This window comes from Tauraco erythrolophus, chromosome 1 (assembly GCF_009769465.1).
Source record: "Tauraco erythrolophus isolate bTauEry1 chromosome 1, bTauEry1.pri, whole genome shotgun sequence".
Lineage (NCBI taxonomy): Eukaryota > Metazoa > Chordata > Aves > Musophagiformes > Musophagidae > Tauraco > Tauraco erythrolophus.
Genome location: NC_141465.1, coordinates 20543282 through 20565505, shown reverse-complemented (window position 1 = coordinate 20565505; position 22224 = coordinate 20543282).

The window sequence follows — 22224 nt, the reverse complement described above, 5'->3', positions numbered from 1 at the left end:
CTTGTGACAGATACATTACTATGTTCTGCTTCCTCATCTGCACCACTAAAATAAGAATACTGATTTTCTGTCTCAGGGATGGTCATGCGTTTTGACACTGCTGGACTGAAAATGACATGGAACCACAGAACATTGTTATTGCTGTTTAATAATGTTGAACAATAATTAAGAGCTTCTCCAGGTTCGTGACTCCTGCTCAGGAAGTGCAACCACCTCTCAGAAGAGAGGACTGATAGGCAATCACTAGGCAGTGTGCTTCATCCAAATGGGCTATGTAAATAAGCTCTCCTAACACTTCGGCCACGGTGGGCCTTCTTGGCTTCTAAGGGAACTGCTCTCATGCTACAAACCATCCTCCATGATCACTTACGCATTGAACTTTTGTCCCTGGACAACACCATAGGACTGTGACCAGAGACTGATGGAAAGAGAAATTGAAGGGCTGGTGGTACCTGATCACTCACTGTCACCTCCATGACCCAAAATCAATTCATGAAGAAATGAGTTTCAGGCGACTGAGACCTTGAGAAGAGAACAATTTACACTACAAGATCTTTTGGTGCTTTTAACCCAAGCAAGAATGTTTAATAAAAATACATTAATCCCAAATACTCTAAAATTCTGTATTCTGCTGATTTTGGCCCAGGCAAAGTAACACAGACTGATGAGAATTTAGTTCCAAAACTGCAAAGATGGTGAGACATCCTGCCTTTTGCGGATGGACAGAAGAGTCTTCCCATGGTATCTGAATGTGCTTCTTCTCAAACCTACTCCCGGTATTCATCTCTTCCATATACTGCATCTTTTATGTATTATTTTGCCTTTATGGATTACACTGCCAAAGAATCAATGAGCATTATGCAAAGAAATAATACAGAGCATAATGCTAAAATTTGGTTTATCACACTTACATTAAGTCAGTGTTATCAAATATGTTTTGCTATTCACTATGGCATAGAGAAATGCTTCTCCTTTTTATGTTAAATTTTTACAGTTTTCCCTGCATCAAAATTGAACTGCTTTGCCTGACTGGTTTCTTGAAACCCCAGGTGAACTAAGAGTGGGGGAAACTTTATTAAGCTAGAGATTTTGTGAACCTCACATGATTTTCTTTGGTTCACAAAGCCCATTTGACCGTACAAAGCATTTCCTCCAGGAATTTAAGACCACTCTTTCTGAGGGGTGACTCTACTTGCAAGAGACAGGCTTGTGAGCTACAGAAAGTTTTGATGATGTTTCTGGAGCTACAGGTCACCAAGGGAATAGCGGCTTGGTTGAAAGGAATGCAGTATTGTCACAGAAAACCAAAAAAAAAAAAGTGAAGAAGCAGGACTGAACATTCACTGTCTAATAGAAAAACTGATAGAGTTGTCCTTATTAGGACCATGTTCTCCATTCATGTCTTGAAATAACTCATCAAAATTTTGATTTTATTATTAAAATCTCCTCTAATTGGCTCTATAGGTCTCTATATGTTTCAAATTTGCATATTTGAATACTCTCCTTATCTTTCTACTGCTATCTCTTTCCCTGGACTTCTCATCAATGTTATCTTCTTGGTATCACACAATTTATTTTTCCATTTCCTTCTCAATATTTTCCCTTTGTTTCCTCACCTTATTGACCTATTTTTAAGAATAGTCTCTTATTCTCAGAAGGTGAATCCACCAGTGTATACACCAGAATTAAGTTTTCAAAATCCATAGGGGAAACAGACACATAAAACCTTTAGCACTGTCATACTACTCTCCTTTTCCTGCCAAAAAAAGTTCAAGATTACAATATTGCTGTCTGGATATATATACATGGAGCTACAGGTTTTTAACATGTCCTACACCTTTATGTGGAATGCTGAATGGCACTCAGAGAGAGTGCTCATTACACCCAAAGTTTAACAGACTTCTGTTGCAGGTAAAAAGTTCTGTTAAAAATATTTTTTAAAGTTTACTTTATAGAATCAAGTCTTGCAGGTAAATGCAGAGTTCTTAAACCTCAATGATATGGAATTGTGCCGCAGGTTATCTATTTCTTCACGTTAGGGAAACGTTAATGCTGGAAATTGTGCCACCTGCCCACAAGATAATATGTACCTGCAATTTTTAAAGGAGACTGCTTGCAGACCTGCATCACCAAAGATCTATTTGACACATCAGAGTGGAGCCAGACAGAAGAAAAAAAAACAAAAAAAAAGGAAGAAAGCTATCTGCAATCAGGAAATATTTATATAGGAGGATAGTTATTATGCAATATGTTATTAAAGCCATGGAATGAGCTGAGCCTGAGCCTACAGGTGGATTAGATGCCATATAAACTGTACAATGGTGGTAGCCTAGGCAGCGTGTGAATAATCTGACTAGGTCAGTGTGAGAAGCTGATCCAAGAGGCTCCAAAGGTGGAAGGCTCATAGGAAACTGATGAATTTGTTTCCCCATAAGATTATCAGGCCCAGCTTGGTGCATCCAGTCTCCTGGAATCCCATAAACTCCCTCTGTCATACCGAAGGACAGCAAGGTCTTGCACTGCATGCAGAAGCACAGGAGAAGCTATTGAGAGCTATTTACATATATTTGCCAGCCAAAAAGGGCACTGACCTCTCCCTCTCCCAGCAGGAGCTATAGGGAGGCTGGTCACACTTAACATGGCTGCTGAACAACAGGCCTAGTGATTGTCTGCATGCTGACAGGAAAAAAGCCAAAAAAAGTAAACAACCAGTATTTATTTGTGTAATTAAAGGAGACTAAAATGCGATGGAAATATCTAATCTCCACGAGAAATCCCGTAACCAATTTCCAACGTGATTAAACTGCATTGTTGCAAAATGAAACAATCTAATCAACAGTCTATGTTCTAATTATGTCTACCTGATCTCGAAATATTTCTGAGCTTGCTTATATCCCCAGGCCTTTTTATCTTGACGTATTGTAAAATCATTTCTAAAATGAAACGAGTAATGTGTTTTTCCTTCCGCAGCAGGTACAGCGTTGTGAGCATAGGGAGGTCCAGAGACCACCGCTATGAAATGATGATTGAAAATCTCGAGCAAGTGGGGGGAGCAATGGAGAGGGAAATGAAAGTGCTCAAAGGGAAGAAACATACCTAGTGCTGGAAACAGAAGGGAAAAACACTGTATACTAATGAGGGTATAGCAGACTATCAGGGTGAGAAGAAATCGTGCAGTGCAGGAAAAGAAGGGAGAGCAGAGAGATCAGAGGCACCTAGAAGTAGGATGGATGTAACGGAGAGAATTCAAGGCTGTCTTTAAAATACCATCAATTAAGTTTCAAAAATTCACATTTCTATCTCTTTCTCACACTATACTATTTTATTCCTTTCCGCATTTCCTCAAACTTGATCTTTGCTCTCATAGCCCTAGGAGTTCAAACAGTTCATGATGGTTGGTCAAGGGGGAGATCGATGAGAGGTGATAGGTGTACACAGATGAATAGTTAAAATTGCAAAACATATATTAAGTTACCTCCAAAAGATAGTGAAGGACAAGGACTTTGGAGAGTGGTAAACCTGCATCTTTGTACTTTGCTGTACAGCAAAGTGCATTACAAGGTTTTGATCATGATGCTGGCTTCATGATGCTACTGCAACATCTAGAATTAACAAGCATGGCATGGCAGTGGGAAAAGACAACATGCTTTACATTTGAAAGACGAGAGTTTGGAGCCTTAAAGCTTTTACTAGCAGGTTAACTACGCAAATGACGAAGAGGGAAAAAGAAATGCAAATTTTCAAGGTTTTATTTTCCATTATTAATTCTTATAAACCCCAAACTACTAAAAAACATTTCCCTGCACACATACATATTTTAATTCCAAGGTATGATTTAAATCAAGCTTGCTTCCCGGAGTGCTGAAAATCAAAAGGACACCTAGCACACAGGCGGAGTCCCTATTAGGAAAGCTGCAGACAAAACGCTACACACTGCTGCCCCGCCTTTCTTTAATAATAGGGACTTACCTCAGGTAAGAAAATGGATAGTTACTTTTAATCAACGTAACAACAGCAAGACCATTTGGACAGGGAAAAGGCAGAGGAGATGCCGTTCAACCGATGAATAAGCAACTTTCGACGTTTCTAGTGAAGACAAAGATTACTACACTTTTTTTAAAACATTTATAAACACTTCAGAGCTTCATCATAAAACACTAGCTCCTCTGGTTTGTTTCTGTGGGTACCCAGAAGGAGGTACTGTGATAGAACATACAAGAATTCCTTCTTTGACACACGTAGAATAAAATTCATCACATGAAAGCTTTTCACTCTTCATCTTTTTAGTTTTAGCTCCCCGAGATTTAATGCCTCTCCCATTGTTAGTCACTATTATTGATAACGACTATTTATTATTGAGATCAATATCTGAGAGGGTAGTCTGCCCTCATTGAGAAGCAGCAGGGTTCTGAAATCTCTGCAGGCTTCCTCTGAAGCACATCTTGTGGCCCTTCAGTGCAAATAGGTATTCAAAGAAGCAGCAGCTGGAAAACTGAAGAGAAGAAAAAATAGTCTTTTGATAATAACCTCTATATCAGGATTAAAACAAAACAAACAACAACAACAACAACAACAACAACAACAAAAAAGAAAGAAAACCAACAACAACGCTATGAGCTGTCACCAGGAAATACCATGGAAGCAGCTTCACAGCTAGAAGAGAGGAAAAGCCTGGCTCAGACTTTCACATTCACTTTGAACAAGTCAGAAGCATGCAGTAAGATTAAAACAACTTACTGCATAGACTAACTGGCTTTGTTGAGAACTCACAGTGTGATACACATGTCCCACAGGAGATTTTCGCAAGGTCTAAAGGGACTCAAGTGCCTGATCCAAAGGCAGGAAGGGGCTTGGAGAACAGTTCATGATGAGGGAATGCCAGCAGGATGAGATGAAGGTGGTTTCCTCAACAGTCAAGAAACATAAGGAAAATGAGAGTAAATCCAAAAATGGAACTAACAAAACTATTTGAGTTAAAAAAAGAAACAAACTACAGTTTTAGAACAAGACTAGCAGCTCCCAGAAGTACTCCCACGATCTTTCATTCAAGTATACCAGTGCCTATAATACAACACAGAGACACTCAGGCTGCCTTTACACTAGAGCAGGCCTGATTATAGGTAAAAAACCTGACTGTGGTTGCACAGAGTTCAGCATCTCATAGTTTATCTTTTTTTTCCTCACCTCTTCTCCTCTGACTGCAATGCATACATTACTTGAAGTGCCCAAATCTCACTTATTTGTGTCCTCCACCTTTAAGAAGCTTTCTGAGCTTATTAGGCTTTGCCTTTTCTCCCAACACAGAGAGACAGAGAAACAGGCTGATTATAAACTCCCAATTATGCAGAAAGTTGGTGTGGTTGCTGGTGATTTATGTGCTGTTTGATCTTTAATAGGTGATCTCAAAAGTTAACATTTAAATTATTTGAGAAATTCTGACTCTTAAGTTGGCTGTTTCAATAACATTATTGCTGCTGACTCCCTCGAGTGCTTGTGCTCTGAGTTTCCTGATCTTAATTATTAATCCACCACCCCATGTTGCGTTTCTCTGTAGCAACTGAAAGGTTAATATTCATAACCGACTTTTTAGGTTATTTTTAAAGGTAGGTGAAGAACATTGCAAGAGAAGACTGAGGAGGGAATCAAGTTTTAATTACTTGTTAATATCGCTCTCTAGGTTGCGGAGCTGACTGCAGCTCTGCCCCTTCCCAGGCTCTTTAAGTGCACACCCAGAAGCGCGATTCCACCGAAGGCCAAACGCTGCTCCCTGCCTCTCCGAAATGACCCTGTCCCAGCTGCTTTCTGGAAGCTGTGACCAGGAGATTTTGTAATACTGGTCTGCTGAAGTAATAAATGAAGCAAGATATTTGAGAATCATCCATAAAAGAGAAAGCCTGTACACGTATTTAATCTCATCTAATCTTATGCTTCATTACAATACAAATAAGGCAGACCGGCTTCTTTCTTCCGTTAGGAAGGACAAAGTCCAACTTCCACTCTCAGAAAGCCAGGGAGCTCGCTGGAGACCCGACCTTCCCTCTGCTTTATTCCTCAGTATCTCTCAGACCAATTTTTCTCCTGAGGGAGATCTAGACTTAAACAACCGCCACAATTTCTTCCCTGCTGCCTATTTCTGATTCTCCAGGAAGTGCAAAAGATTATTTTTTTTATTATTTTTTTTTTTTTCTGCAAAGCCACACTGAGAAATCTTCCTTTATTTCAGCTGGGATTTTCAATACAGACTCTACTATACATTTATTATCAGAATGTAATATTTAGTCCTTTCTCAATAACAGGCATACTCAACTACATCATTTATAGCGAAGTCAAAGTGGGAAAGAAAAGAGGAAATGCAGAAAATCCTTTCACTAGCAATCTTTCCTCCATTTTTTTCTTCCAGAATAGGCAAAAGCAGTTCACATAACTAGTCACATCTAGAACTTGATTGAAAGCTCAGAGTTGCCTAAGACAGATCTCTACATGTCCCTGCACCTCTCTGTCTTCAAATGGGAAAGTTCCTGCTGGGACTACTCACTTCCATTCTATTCTGAAAATAAAGATGTAAATGGATCGAACTTGTACTTTCCCGTCCGTACATTTAAAAATGGATGAAGGAAATTAAAAGACACACACTTCTGTGCCATTTTAAATCCTCTGCCCATTCAAAACAAGACCAGAGGCCACCTGCTTCCACTTCCCATTCTATCTCCTTCTCTTGCCCTCAGAAATGAACCAACAGGAGCTACAGGGTATAAAGTCAAGTTTTGCCTGGGAAACTGAGATGAGAAAACTGTAGTCTAAAATATATCCCAGCAGATAGTTACGGAAGATGGAGTAGTATACATACTATAATATTATTTTTCTCATCATACCCAAAGGTTCAGGATCATCTTTAAACTAAAAAAGACCTGGATCACAACCATTATTCAATTCAAACTCAAAATTTTATGTTTACTTGGCACTCCTACTTTATTCAGTCATGCAAAATGCATTCTAAAGTCCATTCTCCCAAGTTTTAAAGTGATACAACTACAGCCCTGCCACATAAATGAAATGCCCGTTTCAATCCTGACAAAAACCCTACAAGTTCAATTGATGAAAATGCAAACTAAGGATTATAGATCTTTCTGGTGGAGAAAAAAAAAAAGTGGATGTGAGAAGATGCTTTTATTATCTCATAGGATTATTGCAGAATTCCTTCTACAGAATGAATCTCATGAACACTATTACTGCTACTCCAATTTATTTTATTTTTTGTTTTCACGCAGAAGCTTCTTTGCTTTCAAAACTATAGAGCTTTGTTTCACTACCTGTTAAAATACAGACAGGCCCTAGGAACAAAAATCATTACTGGGCACTCAATTTCCCATGTTTTAGATAGTTTCAATCATCTATATTCACAAGAGGACATTTACCCATGGCTTTGATTCATTTATTTTTCTTTACTGTAAAGATGATGCAAATATTTATTATGCAGCACCATTTGAAAAGTCTCTTTTATGTTCTACATCAAAAAGATGGAGTGAATGAAAACTGAAAGTCTTGCGGTATAGACGCAAGATAAAAATTCTATTCTGTAAACTGCAAGTCTATTTTAAATTGTTTTTTAGGATCAGAAAAACGATGCAACTAACCTCAGCTTATTGCCTGTCACCAGTCAAAACACGCACACATGCCCGTAGTTTCACACAGAAATTTGAGTTTTAATCAAGACTATGTATAGTTAAGGCAAAATACTTAGAGATATTATTGTGGTGTTTCTCCGAAGACTTTGAAGTGTGATTTCTACTCTGTCAGAGACCTCTAGATGGCATACTTTAGTAAACTTTTATGATTACACTCATTTTGGCCTCAGTGCAGTTTACAGTGTTTTCACCAATGTTTTTGAGTTAATCTACTATAATGACTGTCAGTTTAATGAGTTATTAAAAGATATTCATGCTTTTGTAGTGCAAAGGGTAGCGAAAATAGACTAAATAACATTTCATTTATTACAAAAGTTCCCAGAATAGAATATATTTCTCTGTCTGAACAGAATTGCAGGCTCTAGGGAAAACAAAAGCAACAGTATTTTCAAGCAATAAAATATTTTCTGGAACAGGACACGTGCCTGCAAAAATTATAGCAACCTCTCTTCCTCCGGAAGTCAGTAAGGTCTTTACAAATAAGAAATTTACTAAGTTTGAATAGATCTCCCAGTAGGGATCTCTGAATGGTTTCACAAGCAGAACATCTAGTAAACACAATGGAAACATGCTGCTAGGATCCCTGCTTAGCATTACATCAGAATGCTGCATTAACTTGTAGTAGACCCCCAAAATGTCAGTATCGTTAGATCAGCAAATACAAATTCCTGTATAACACAGGCTCCCCGGTGCTGCCACATGCAGCCCAACAAATTTGCATTCGGCTATAATCTGTCTTTCAATGCGATGTGCTTTGCAGAATTAGATCCTAGCAGTAAGGGAATCCATCTGGAAAAGGGCAAGTCAAAGAGATGCCAACTGTCACTGCCATCAAACAAGGTGATAATCACCAACCATATATGTATACACACACATACGAACTGACACTTTTCTGTGCCAATCCAGTGCATGAGAACTGAACCCAAACAATATGATTACTACATGGTTTGTCTCCCCTTTATCCAAGGCTATCTGGGGTTTCCTGAGTCACAGAAAATCAATGCTAGTACACGCTCACTAGGACATGGAGTCATCTTCCACCCACTCAGATTTCCTGCTGAACAGTCCAAGGTCTGGACTAGATCCCTCATGCCTACACTGCTTCCAAGCCCTCATCAGTGCAGTGGGCTGAGGGCTGCAAGTGACCATGTGCTAACTGTTCCCAGATCGTCACTACACAACTCGCCTTCTCTGCTTCCATCTTCACACGTTGCTCCCTCACCTCCACTTGAGTTAAGGTGCCTCCTCAGTCGCCTCTTGCACTCCCTGCTCTCAGACACCACGCTCCTCCCTTCCTCCAAAGTCCTAAATGATTGAAAAAAGACAACAGAGAGCCTTTCCACCTCCCTCCCAGTCAGCTCCCAAATATTTAACTGGATTATAGATCCTGACCCACACAAAGCTGCCTAATAATAATTGCTCTGAGGCATGTCTGCAACTCTATGTGGTTTGTTTAGGAATGCAGATGTGGTATGAGTAGGTTTGAAAACCTACCCCAAAAGACTGAATCATTGGTTAGTTGCGTTTGATTCAGTAAGTACCTAAGTGTTTTGTTTAGCTTTTCAACCCTCCAATTAAGCCATACATGCCCTCTGTCTGTATTCTAGCAGGTGGATGCTACTGCATGCCTTATTCCAAATACCATAGGGAAAGGGAAATGAACAAATGCTATGTAAAAGAACAAGCCAAAAATACCCTGGGGTTATTGCAAACTCCAGCAGATTTTTGCAGGTGTTCTGGGCTTCAACAGCACAATGGGACTTTTTCATTCATGTTCTGCCTGCTTCCTGGAAAACAGCACTGATGTGAATATCCAAGCTAAAGAAAACAAAACCCAACATATATTTCAAAAAGAGAACTGGCTTTATATCCCATGGATTATTATATCGCTGCGTTCACAAACTGTGCCTAGGCATCTCAGGCATGTTGAACTATTCAAGCATAAATAGAGCCAAGATTATTTATAGTTCTTTTGTGTCAGATTGGATGAGGCTATCTTGCAATCGGGCAAATAATAGGGCCCAAGGTGACACATACTATAACATTAATAGAGGGGCAGAGGGGAAAATTACCAAATTGAAGTGCTTGGAAATCTACAACCTATAGCAAGAACAACCAATGTCATAAGAAAGTCATTCCTCTCTAACACCACATGGATTCAGGTTCCTTTTAATCATTTTGTCTAGTTGTGTACTCTGTTTTATGATGGTTTAATTGTAGCTGTACTTCAAATGTGGTGCACTGATGGGGGACAGCAGGGGAGCATTAGGCATAAAATTTAACTGCAAAGCTCAATGCAATCCTAATTATGGTGCTGCTATGACACCTCCATAATTACTCATTCTTATCCACTGGCTCTGCTAAAATAATTCATAAGACAAAAAGCAAGCTGAGAATGCCAGCATTGTCATTGCAGTCCAAATCTAGACAGGACTAAAACATGGTGATGGCTGGCTCTTCGACACCCACTCCACAGAATTTACAGAAACCTTATTTTAAGCACTCAGTTTCCATATAATTCAAAGGCCATCTAAACTAGCTGGAAGGAAACGTGGAAGAAAGAAGTGCCCAAAATCTCACCTTTCTCAGGCATCTCTGTGATCTGTGTTAGTTGTTTTTATGAAGTCAGGATCCACAGTCCTCCAGGACTTACAAACCTTTTGAGCACACGCAGGCAACTTACACTTTTCCTCTTAAAACCAACTAGAAATAGAAGTGGAACTTATGCCACTATTTTTCTTTTCTTTCTATAACAACCTAGGAGCAGTGCATTTCATTCATGGACGAAATAAATAAGCATTAGCATGCCTTCGTCCCTCTCTAGATCAGGATTGCAGTGACAGGGCTGGCATTCTCAGCTTGCTTCTTGTCTTGTGAAACACTAAGCAGAGACAGTGAATGGGGAAGAGCAATGATAAATGTGTCATAGCAGTGCAGTAATTGGGATTGCACTGGGCTTTGCACTTGATTTGGGAAGCATGGATCAATCTTCACTCCTCCCTTTGCCCCGGGAATGCCCTTATCATGGGACTGCGGAGACAATCCTTCACTCTTTAAAAAGAGTGGCCAATCTAGCCTCCAGCTTTACAATTAGAATATTTTCATGGGAAAGGAGAAGCAAGAGTCTGCATTCCTCAAGGCAGCGGATCAATTAAAACTTCAACCCTCACATCGTAACGTGAGGCGTATGTACCAGATCTGGGGAACCCTCCCAGTACTTTCTCCTCCTCTTCCTCCAGCCACATTTATCATGCAATGGAAGCTAAATCAAGCCTAGACAGCTAAATACTTTTTCATGAAGATAGCAGTCTTGGCCACACTCATTAAAAAACCCCTCTATCTACCTTGAAGATTCCACTAAAAAACATAGGTATGTATTCACAGCCCTTTCAGTACCAAGACAGTTATTCTGTGGGCTGCACTCTTGCACTTGCGCCCCATTTTACATGCTTCTGTGTTTTACAGCTTATGTCTCAAAGTGTCATCAGAGCTGGAGAAGCTACGTAACTCTTGATAACCTGTAAAACACATTCTGGGGTATGCAAAATAGCAGCAACCTCTTCTACCACAAGAAGGTTAAATAGTGTTTGTTTTGACTGTGCAGTAAAGGTCGAGGACAACTGCCAAAACTGTCACTGCTGCATTTCAGTCTCTCTGTCCTCTAACTTTAGAGCAGTTTAGGTAGGATACAAATCCATTTATTGGACCATGAAGCAAAGAATCTTTACATTTTGGGGAGGATAACAACAGACACACAGATTTCCTCTAGTACTGATAACTCCAAGTAATCCAAAAATTTGGGAGCCTGGTTTGAAATAATAAGCTTAAAAAGTATTTTGGAAACAGTGGGGAAAAAAAACCCACAACGTATTTTTAAGATTTTCCCCTTTAAAAGCAAAAACTACAGACTTAAAAAAAAATGCCAAACAAACCTAAACCAAATTCTCTAATGCTAACATAACTTTGAAAGTGGAATAAGACACCACATACTGCAATAATTTCAAATAAGTAGTAAGTTTGCAACACTGTCCTTGCTCAGCTCATTCATTTCCAGAGTGCAAGGTTGGCTGATACATACTGACAGCAAAGGTTAAATCAACTTCTCAATCTGCTGCAGGGTGCTTAAAGGATTAGTACCAAGGGACTTAATGCTATTGAAAGTACTCGATTCTCTCTGCTACTTCTAGGTTATTATGAGGAGCTTCTTCCCTCTACCTACGCAACAGCAAAATATCTAATCAAAGGTAAAATCAGGTACAGTTATTTCCTGATTCTTTCATGGCTGATTTCTGAAAATTGAGGCCCATTTCACCTAGTCAAACTTGTGAACCAATCTGGACTCATAAGGCACAACTGCCGATCAGTATACTGAAGGCCAAGGTCAACTAAAACATTAGAATGTACATTGTTGACTCTAAATACGGTTACTCTGAAACAAACGCACAGTCATTTTTAAAGTAACCAGAAAATTTATATCTAGATCAAATTTTTTGATTAAAAACAATGTGGGCCCAGACTTCTATTATATATGTATATACACAAGTATATCTATACACACACACACACGCAGGTATATATAGACAATTAGGGTCTCCTGAACTGTTTTGTAAATATGAATTAAAATTGAAATATTTCTTTTTATGCACACTGATTAAGTGAGGTGAAGAAAATTTCAGCCCTTCACTTCCCTGAAGTCAGATCAAGAGTCATATGACCACCTACAGACATCTCTAACGTAAATGGATATGTGAGAGCTAGTCAACTAGACTTTTATTATGGTCAGCAGAGAAACATAGGTTTATTCAGAGCATGATCTCAGTTGAAGGTAGAGGTCTAGATTAGACTAGAGGTCTAAAAATCTGGTAAGAGAAATACTTCTGTAGCCCATTTGCAGATCCATTTCACAATATGAGAAATGGTAGCAGATTTGCATTAATTAACAAAGAAATCAAGTAAAAAGCAAACATATTCAGAACTTAGACCTACAAAATGTACTGGATTCATATCTGTCTTGCTTCTTCTTCAGATCTGAAAATCAAATACTACATCATACAGTAAATTGCATATTGACATCTTTTTGACAGACATTCAAAATTATGGAGAAATCTAAAGTTGACTAAGTTTTCTTTACCCTCAGAAATATCATTTCTGATCTGAAGTCAACCATGGAACACAGCAAACCAAAAGCGACCTGGCTGAGGAAGCTGTGGACAATTGAGATGAGAATGGTTAATGAAACACAGCCCTAAATACAGTCATACTGCATCAGGGCAATATGAATATTTCAAAAGTAAAGTTGTCACTAAGAAAGCTTTTAAATATATATGTATTTAAATGAAAAAATTCCTGAATAAGTACATTATCCATTGTTTCCTTATATTATTTTTCTCCTCTAAGAGTCTGTGGAATAACCATTTAGTGCCTGTTACCTCTTGTAAGCATTGCAAGGAAGGACTGGATGACTGAACACACCTGTAGCAAACAGGATTACAAGGAAGAGCTTACAGATTCCTGTAGATATCTTCAGGAAAATTACAGCACAAACAGAGGAGGAATTAAAAATGTGGGAAATTTTTTCTGCAAAATAAATGACATTCATGGTTCATGTAAAGTGTTCTGTTTCACCATTACTTGTTTCAGATAGAAGGCAAAATGCACATAAGAAAGCCTTAAACCTGAGTTGTTTCAGTAGTGTAGAACAGAAATACATGTCTAAATCTCCATAAGTCATTTCTTAAGTGGACAAAAGCTTTTTGTCTACTAAAAACATTCATATATACATAGGGGGAAAATGGATAATTATGGTGGTGACCTCTGCTATTTATCTAAGAAGGAAAATTAGATGCACAGTAAACAGGTAAATTTTGTCTCTTCTGTAGGAACAAATAATACCACTTACCCGTTAACAATCCATCACAACTTTTTTTGCCATCAGCTCAAACAACCTGCTGAGGGGATTCTGCTAATTAACTATAAGTTGCAAGCTGCAAAATTCAGCTATTGGTTTGTTTCTTCTTCTTCTTCTAAAAAAAAAAAATAATCAGAATATTCAAATGCTCCTGTTGGTTTTATCTTATGTTTCCTAAGTAAAACTGAGATATTTAAGATCCAGAATAAATACTGGTAGTACTAACTAGTTGTCATAGTTTAACTTGGCCAGCAACTAAATGGCATACAGCTGCTCACTCACCCTCCCCAACTCCCTGGGGAATAGAGAAGAGAATTAAAGGGGAAAAGGGAAGAAGACTTGTAGGTTGAGATAAGAACAATTTAATAATATATGAGAATATAATAATAATATATGATTATGCATATACAAACAAGCAAGTGATCTCAAAACATATGAGTCCCGATACTGTAATCCCGGATAAGTGGGACGCCCGAAGCGGGGTGGGGGGAGAAGGAGAACTCCAAGAGTCTGAGAAAACCTCAGAAGAGAGTCCGAGAGCATTCCCAACTTTCCAGTCAACCCTCATCTATATACTGGGCATGACGTTGCATAATATGGAATATTCCATTGGCCAATTTGACCCTCAGTCTTAAATCTAAGTTAAAATCTTAAAAGGAGTTGTGGGTCCTTTATCCTGGCCATGCTCCCCCCCAGCCTCTTGTGCTTATGTACACTGGCAAAACATAGGAAGCTGAAAGGTCCTTGATGTCTCAGCAACAACCATAAACATCAGTGCGCTATCAACATTCTTCTCATAACTAATCCCAGACTAAATCCAAAACACAGAGCTCTTCTAGCTGCTAAAAAGAAAAACTAACTCTGTCCCAGCCGAAACCAGGACACGAGTAAAAGCTAATGGATGATACAGGGCCCATGATGCTAAAAGTGAACGTCAAAATGCTCCAGCAAATAGGCCATTAGATTTCCTATCCACTGTGCTGCCAATTAGGCAAATCAAATTATTTCATTTATATAAATAACTTCTGCTATTCACAAATAATGGAAGCTTAAGCCACTTAGTGTGCAGTAGGTCACCTGGAGAAAAAAAAAAAAGAAAAACAAACCAAAAATAAAGCACATTGCAAAAGAATAAAACAATTGTGTAGCTGCATGTCTATGTTTATATAAAGAGTGACCATGATTTCTGGTTACTAGAGTGAGCACACAGCTGAACAGATAACTGCATGGATAAACAAATGTTCCTAATATAATTTGGACATTGAAAAACTGGCCCACAGACCAAACCTGCACAACCTTGAGCATACATAGGCTTTTTTTTTTCTTTTTTTCTTTTTATTTTTCATGCCTGCATGTACCAGATAAAGTCATACTACTCACAGCCAGTGACTAGAACAAATGAACTGGTTCAAAGGGCTGTTGTGAGGTAGTCTCTTACTATAGGACAAAGTACCATTTTTCCTTTGCATGCTCAGTGACATATCTAATCCAAAGCAATTGCTCTAAGGTGCCAGACATATACAGCATGACAGCCAGCAACAGCAAGTAACATTAATGCCTGCTTCCTCCCCATGCTAAATGTTGCTGGACAGAAAACTCATGCTATATTCTGCCCATGTCCCACCATTCCAGAAGGAGCCATAATAATCTCAGATGTTGCTTCTCAAATAACCACAGTATTTTGTAACAAATGTGGCACTAAGGAGAGAAAATTACTGTAGATTCATTCAGTAAAGAATATAATAAAACAGGAACACAAGGGGGGTTAATTACAAGCAGGATGCTTTAGTTTTGGACAGTTCCCAAAGTTAACTTTTTGCCCTGCCATCACAGCAAAGGTGTTTTAGCTGATCACCAAGCAGACCTTGAACCACCACAGTTTACACTGCAGAACTGCAGTATAAATGGATATAGTTGCTGATTTACACTTAAGTTATTTACCCTCTGCATCTGAGGGCAATAACTTTCTCAGCCATCTTACACAAGCTACCCATGCTCGCGTAGAAACCCAGGGCATAAAGTGAAAAGACATATGTAGAGAGATTATCAATAAATATTTCTAGAATCAATTGTTTGCCAGACGACAGTGGACTTCATATGTCATGCTCTAAAGTGGGCAAAATAATAGAAAAGCCAGTGAACAGACTGGGTATTGGGTTCTCAGGCTGTATGCCAAAGGTATCTGTAGCCTCACTAGTACTTCACTGAGGTTGGAGAAATTAAATATTGAAAAGCACTTACACATGTTAACGCACAAACTATTGAGGGAAAAAATGGCTCTGTTGGTAGCACAAACTACCTTCAATGAGCAGGTACTCTAGCCTCCAAAAGACCAGTGTAAAGTGAACCTTGAAAACTCTCTCAAAGAGCTTTGCTGTTGGGTCTTTTTGTCTCTCTGCTATGGGGGACTGACAGCTTAAGTGGTATGGGAAATGAAATTACCATTAGGAAGCTTGTGAAGAAAAATTAGCATCTAGGATTATCAGTACTCACGCAACATAAGGGTTAGAAAGACCAAAGTGAAACATGAAATTATCAGATAGACTGTTCGATATTCCTGAGGAAACATCACCTCACTAGAAGAAACTGCCACACTGGCACAAAGGTTTTCCACCTTTGGAAGTGTGATGTTTTTCTCCCAACAGTAGCTGTATAAAGATAACTTAGATTAATCTAACTGGAGAGAAATTTTCGAATAAAAAGGACTGTCCATCTTCAGGCTGAGGTGCAGACAAACAGACAGGCTTTGCAGTTGTTGTTTATTGGAGGGGTCAGAAGCACCTGGGCATGGGGGAAGGCCATCAGCAGAACCCCCAGCCTGGGCTTCTACCCAACAGCAGGAAAAATCTCTCCTATCCAATGCACAACTTTGGGGCCTGAGTCTCAGCTGGTGGAAAAATCAGTGCAGCTTCACTGACCATAGCAAAGTTATCTCAGTAAAGGTGTTCTTCCGAAATCTTGTACTTTTTTGAACTATCTGATGTGACCAGCTGTGCTACCATGCCAGTTAAAATGATGAGAAATAGTTGAGCTCCATATGCTTAAGATGGGAGGGACAGGGATGTACGAGAAGTCAGCATTAGTGGATGAAAGAGATCAAAGCACAGATGCCTTTCTTTTCAAAAAAGGGTCTGATTTTAGTCATCGGCTCACAGCATTGCCATCATCCGTGACCTTGGAAAAGTCACTTCTTTGTTTTGCTCCTTTGCTTTTCCACCTGTAAAGCATCTTGAGAGCTGCTGTTTATGGACTAGTGCTGTCTGAAATCTACAAATTATTATTGTAACCTGCAATCTTTCATAAATAAATTTGATGGATGCAATTGTGATTTAGGACTCTACATTTTAAGTCTTTCACATATCTCAAAAGAAGCATAGCTCTTATTTTTCAAGAAACACTTGAGTTCTTTGTTGTTAATCGTACAAGACATATCTGTTCCCTACTAATATCTCTGTGATGTAGAGTTTAATTTACTTTCCACCATTTTACTTTTAATTATTGCAAGACTCCTGAGCAATAAACCTAAGCAACATATTGATGAGACAAGCTTTTTAAATGATGAGACATAATAATTATTAATTACAACTTAAAAGTCCCTAGCAGCACTTATTTGCTATAAATACTGGCTGACTTCAAAAGCTGGAAAAGACTAGCATTGTGCAACAATCAATTAATTAGATATATACGGCAGATACCTTTGTTAATGAATTTGATTATTAATAGAGCAAGTTTCAGACTGAAATACTGACTCAAATGTTAGCATCCACACTTTTTTTCTCAAGGACAAATATATTAGCATGTATAGGCCACCTAATTATATAACTATATTGCAAGTTATTATTTTCTCTACTATCGTGCAGCGTATAGTTTCTGTGGAGTTCACATTTTTACACTTTTACAAACAGTGCTCAGCTAGGCGGCAAAATTTTAAATCATCCCTAAAGACAAACAATCTTTTGCATTTCTTTTCTCTGTTCTCTGTTTGTTTTGTTTTTTTCTGTGGAACATGACAGTATTTTATTGTTAGCTTGAATAGGAAAACAGGATTGTAAAATAGCATGCCTGTCACACATCACCGAAGTACCCGTCCTAGACCTTATTATGAAAATACTTAGCAAGTCTCTGTTTTAATCCCAAGCATGTTCAGCAACTGGTAATTCCTTTTCAGAAGGAATGTCTCCACAGTTAGAGAGGTGGTTTTTTTTGTCAGTTTTGAGAAAGAGCTTTTAATTACCTGCATTTAATTGAGTCTTGCACACATACATTGGGAAACAATTTGTGAGGTTTACAGAGTCTAGAGCATAGCTTACACAATAAATCGTTCCTTTCTCTACTTACTTACCCACCTACTATCTTTGCGCCATACTTTGTTGGTGTTGGGTTTTTTTCTTTTCAAGAAAAACAAAAAGCACAGACGTGCTTCCCTGGTCGTCTGGTACCAGGGAAGGCAGCATGGGCCAGAGTTTAGGGCATGTGTTCAGAACAGGATAACTGGATTTTCTTCCCAGCTGTATCAATTAAACAGTAGGAGACTGGACAAGCCATGTCACTCTCTGTCTGGCATTTGCATCAATGTGGAGACAAGTACTTTTCCGTTTCTGTTACAGTTTTCCGAGAAGTGGAAAACCAAAACCTACCATATAGGAATAAAATAGCAAGTGACTGCTTTGTAGAAGACCAAACACCAACTCATGCTAAGATAAAATTCAGTGTGTATTTTCTAGTTTGCTTTTATTTTAAAAATGGATTAACTTTAGTAAAATCCAGTCATTTCCAACTGTGGTCACAACTTTCTGCAAAAAAGATGGAAAGATGAGAGAGATGACTAGATGCTTCAGAAAAAATGCAAATATTTGCATTGCAGTAGCACCCAGAGGTCCTAGGAAAGACCAGTAGAAAACTGCCTCTGTTCTGATGTGATGCTCTCAGTAGATAGGACAGGGGGAATAGGAGCAGCTTTTGTATTATTTAGCTAATTATTATTTTAGTAGGCTTTTTGTTTTACACAAGACATGAAAGCTTTTTTGTGGACAAGTCAGAGCACAGAGTACACTAAGACTAAAATGTTATACATACTAAGGACCTGACTGCACTGGCTGCTACAGTGGGCTCCACTATTTTCATGTCTGAGAAGAGTGACAATGCAGCGAGGAAGATTTTTGCTGTGTTGCTACCTCACTTAGTGTTTACCAGGATAAACATCAGGATAAATAGATAAATATCAGGATAATATATACAAATATATGTGATGCTAACAGCAAAATGAACTGGTGATGTCTATGATATAAGGAAGAAATTTTTCACTCAGAGGGTGGTGAGGCAGTGGAACAGGTTGCCCAGAGAAGTTGCAGATGCCCCATCCGTGGAAGTGTTCAAGGCCAGGTTGGATGAGTCTTTGGGCAACCTGGTCTAGTGGAAGGTTTCCCTGCCCATGGCAGGGGGGTTGGAACTAGATGATCTTTGAGGTCCCTTCCAACACTAACCATTCTATGATTCTATGATTCTATGTCGGCAAGTAAAGCCACGGAAAACATTGACCGTACACCCTTGACAGATCCTTCCTTCTGATCCTTAGCTCTTGATCCTGCAAAATTCTGATACACAGGAAGATTAAAACAAACATATATATAACAAATCAGAGGAAAAACATCTACAAAGCTGGCACAAGAGTGTGGTACTAACTGTACAGGTATACCAGTGTCTGAAGAATTGTATTTTGAAAGTGGCTTTAATTCCTTATGAAAACTTCAAGACTTTCTCCTTGGGAGAAAAAAAAAATAAAAATCCTATTGAGAGAGACAGAGAGAATCCTAATCATACTTCCTCTCAGTTCTTCTCCCTTGCCCTAATTAGTAGGGGATATTTGCATTGAAACAATCTCTTTTTCTCCTTCATTCATTTGATCAGCTGCTTATCCCTCACCTGGAGCCGTAATCTCTTGTCTGTAGCTTCATAATCTTCTGCACTGCTAAAAGGATTAAGTATCCAGGTGAAGCGTAAATAGCAGGAACAGATGATCACACAGGAAACAAATACTATTCTAACTTTTCAGATGCCACTTTCCCCACTGGTAATTAAGTAAAAAGAAACCCTAACTACTACCACCTGTCAGAAAGTAAAGAAGCAGCCCTGCAAACACATAGAGGAAAAACCCAAACCTTAAGAGAGCTTTTTAAATAACTCTTAGAATTAAAACTGCATGAAACTACAAAATAAGTAGTATAAAAAGAGAATAAGGAGATTAAATTAAAAAAAAAAAAAGGAGCGACAGAGAGAGATTATTCTAAAGCTTTAACAGAATTGCTGCAATCTTTACAATGCAAATATTTTCCTTTTGGAAAATAGATGTCTTTTTCTCTGGGCTTTCTAAAGGAATCGTGAAGCTGAACTGGGGGTGGGAAGGTTACATTTTCAGTCCATATTTTTCACTGAGCAAGACAGAGTCTGCCTTTTTACAGCCCCTGCTCGTCTCTTTTGTAAACTTATAGGGCATTTCCTGCATCTGAATTGTTTTGGGTTTTTTTAAGCCAGTACCCCTACTGAAGTAAAGCACACTGCTTCATAACCTTCCAGCGTGACTGAAAAATCATTCTGATTACTTCTGCTCATTAAAAATGTATGAAAGAAACATTTGTAAAATTCAATATGCTTTTCAAAACTCTAAGATCTAAATCTAGCCAATTCATACCCTTTTGACACACCCTTTTCATCTGATATTTGAGTCTTTTCTCTTGTTATTTACCATTTCACTGTTTTCCTTCAGCTAGACTTCTGACATGAAGCTCAAATACAGCCCTCGCTAACATACTGTATGATTGGAAAATTCTCAGAAATTGCTTTGATTGCCCAAATCTGTGAGAAAGAGAAATTTATTTCTAAATGCGTTACTCTCTTTTATTAAGCCTTGATATACAATAACCTTTACAAATACAAACAATGGCAGATGAATATGACTTTTTGATTATTCAGTTGTGCTCATATGTTGGAATTCGGTAGTCTCTCTCTAAATCAGACAGCATCACGTGGAAAATGAAGCCACTGGAGAAGCAAAAAGGAAAGCCAAGCTATTAAAAACCACATATATCTTCATGATACTTCCTCTCTTCCCTTAAAGTTACAACTCGCTCCAACTTACTTATGTACCAATATTGTCTGAGGCTTAACAAAATGTTGATTCCTTCCCTATCGGTTTAATAGGCAATAGATCTGCTTCTCTCCATCACTAGCCTATGGAGATTTACAGTAAGTAAAGCAAGCAAGCTAAAACCTATTCCTGAGAAGTTTACTGGCCGTTTCATCAATTAGAATGGATTTCAGTAAGTGAGAGGACATAACAGAAGGCATAAGGTTGTAAAGGTTTTAAAGGTCTGCAAAAATTCCAGTCAAACGTAGATTGAGTTAACATAGTTTTACTGATCTAACCAGTCCCTTCAGTACTGCTGCCGACAATATACAGGCAGTGTCTAGAGCGCTGTCGAAAGACTCTAGCTGAGCAGACGAAAATGAACATCTGAGCCAGGGGAGCTGATATTTGCCTATGCCTACATTTCTTCTGAACAGTTCTTTAAAATCTTACCATTTAGCAAAACCCACTGAAAAATCACACTCTAACGGATTCAAAATTTACCTGGCAGTCCTCTCTACTACACTGTTACAAACAACTTCAAGCACTCACTGTCAGGCATGGATAAACTTGATGATAGGAAAAATTCAACGATGTAGCGATGGCAAGGCGGTAGATGTGGGCTGATGATGTGGTGAGGACTGCATCTGGCAGTGGCACGCATAATTGGTACTTCAATCTAAGATTAAGCCAATTTCAACAGAAAAAAAACCACCCCTGCAACACAATAAATTGAGTTGAATGATGAAAATAATGCAAAAGGACAGTCACTGGGGGATTATTTTTTTCTTTTTCCTGTGAAAATACAGCAGTCTTCCAGGAGGTACATTCACTGACTGGAGGCTTACAGGGAAAGTTATCCTACCCCAGCTATTTATTGTGATCTAAAAACCCCCTCAACTCCAGCTGCAGCCCAAGGCATAGGAACCTTCTGAACGTGGGGACAGCTGTGAGCAGGGTTTGCTACGTGGGCAGCGACAGCATTGTGCTCGTTTCCCTTGTTCCCTGGAGCAGCCTCAGGCCACTGACCTCCCAGAGTAAGCTGCAAAGCTCACCCCTTCCCCTGAATCCTGGAAATGGCAAAATGACTTATAAGGCAAGAGCTGAGACTAAAACAGTTAGGATATGGAACAGGTTGCTTTCTTCCTCCTTTGCATTTCTATCCATTACTTTAATCAGGGTATATCAGACAAGCCTAGAATCTAGGACAGGTGCTTTAAATGACATACATAACTCCCATCAACTAAGTATCTCAGAATACTGGAACATCATTGGTGATTGCTCAGGAGCTAATTAACAAGGAAGGACAAAAATCATTGAAAATGTGCTACTTGGCCAGGAATTGACTAAAACCAAGGTGTGGAAAACAAAGTAGGTGTGTGTTAATGGAACAGTCAACATTTGAAGGCTTCCAGCACCTAGGAAGGAGATAAAGTTTTACTTTCTCAGACTGCCTTAAATAAAAATAAAATTTAGAGATCATTCTTATGTAAAAATCTCATCTGATT